The sequence below is a fragment of the Nanorana parkeri genome, unplaced genomic scaffold (genome assembly GCF_000935625.1).
Source record: "Nanorana parkeri isolate BGI_ZX_2015 unplaced genomic scaffold, ASM93562v1 scaffold10, whole genome shotgun sequence".
Taxonomy (NCBI): domain Eukaryota; kingdom Metazoa; phylum Chordata; class Amphibia; order Anura; family Dicroglossidae; genus Nanorana; species Nanorana parkeri.
Window position 1 is genome coordinate 389,222 of NW_017306278.1, and position 1,998 is coordinate 391,219.

The following is a 1,998-nucleotide window of genomic DNA, read 5'->3' on the forward strand; positions in this document are numbered from 1 at the left end:
TAATCTTCTAAACACCTTTTGATTTATAACCTACACATAGATGTATTAGCTTAACATTGTGCTTGAAAATATAATTTCACACTCTCACTTGTGCTAAGGGAACGATTCTATAACTCTATGAAGTATTCATTGCACTGAACCACTGCGACCTGCTCTTTAATTCCTAAATCACTCTGCATATTGCACTTTACTACACAAGCCTAAATCACCAAGGCCATTCCAAATCCCTATGGTTTGCGTCCTTCAGCCTGATGCTATACGTGTTGCTACGATAAGAACAGCAAAGCTCGGTCAAGATACGTCATCTGTCCATTTCTTGGGTTATGTTATGTTATGGAGCAGGTTTAGCTCTTGTAGCAGAGCATCCCAGTGGGAGGCTGGGAAAGTCCTGTTTGGAGTTTAGAGGTCTCCCAGGTTCCTCTCCTATACATTTAGGAATTGCTGATCCGGGCTCCAGTGCAGGGTTTACTCCTCTCTCCACTGGCAATTTAAAGCTCACCTGGAACCTGTACTTAGAGCTCTCCGCCTGGGGATCAGACAAGTCCTGTCTGGGAGAGCGGAATGGTTTGTAACAAAACTAGCAAATGGTGTATGTGGAGGCTGACAAGCGGTAGGTCTGCTCAGCCTGTTCGTTAGGACTTTGGTTTATGAAGTTAGTGCCGGGGATACGGCTAGGTTTTATTTTGTTAGTCTTTTTTTTTGTGAACCCCTGTACAGCACCTGCGGGAGACTTGTAAATATCACCAATCAACACTGCACTGTTTGCCACTACTCCCTTGGATTTGGTATCTGTGCCCAAGAGACTACTTATTCCCAGGGGTCTTATGTACCAGCTACCGATCTCCTGCTCACACAATATATAATGCTTAGTAAAGCACCTCTTTAACTTTTTGGAAGTTGCAGCCTAGGCTTGCCTGGGACAGGGAAATACTAATTAATTTTAAAAATTGCTGGGTAGTTATTCTCATTTTAGAACCTCTATTTGCACCGTCGAAGTCTGATTATTCTAAAGGTTGGGGGGGTTACAGTAGGGGCAGACCAGTCAGAGTTCCATTTTCATAGTCAATTTCCCTAGCTCTTCTTCTTTCCTTCCAAGGCAAGTATAAGATTTGATCCCTCAAGGTTATTCTGATCCTGTCCTGGGACCAGATGGAAATACTTGGTACGGCTCAATTGTGAAACTACCAGGGAACATCTGTGAGCAATGGCCGAGCCAGCTCAACAAGGTGCCAGCTGAGAAAATTCAGACTTCTCATACGAATGCTCCCTTGGAAGCTACTTCTGAAACTGCTACAAACCAACCAGCGGGGCCGGATTTCCCAGGAGGCCAAGCAAGGCCCGGCCTTGGGGCAGCAGGGGTGTGGAATTCCTATCTCCCGACGCCCGGGACATGCAGTGGTTTTCTACATTTAGCCCTGCTTTGGGCAAGCAGAGCTAAATGTACAGCTGGGAAGCCCCCGCTTGCATCTCAGTGGCAAGATCACTTGTATGCAACCTGCAGGTCTGCCATTCTGGATTGGGGGGTATGGCGGGCTCATTGAGGAACCTGGCCTTGGGGCAGCAGAAAGACTAAATCCGGCCCTGCCAACCAGTGAAGCAGAATCAGAAATAAAGGGAGATATTATATGTCCTATTAGGACAGGAAACACCTTGAAGGCACAGAAGAAGAATTTGAGTCTTTGGCCAATCAATGTGAATTTCAGACTGTTCGTCCAAGTAATACCGACTAAGGTTGAAGGAGTGAACATCACAATGTTATGACAAAATGGTTTAGGTTTTTTAGGAATCCCTCACAAATTGGTAGATTCAAGAGCTTGCCCATTGCTGCTATAAATATTGTTGTGTTTCTGAATGTTTCGATAGCTCTGTATGTATAAATCAGCACTTGACCTCCAAACAGTAAAAGACGCTATTTACAAACACATATGGCTTGGCATAAGATTAAGAAGTTGTTGATAAACATGTAATAATATACTATATATATAATATATAGACAAA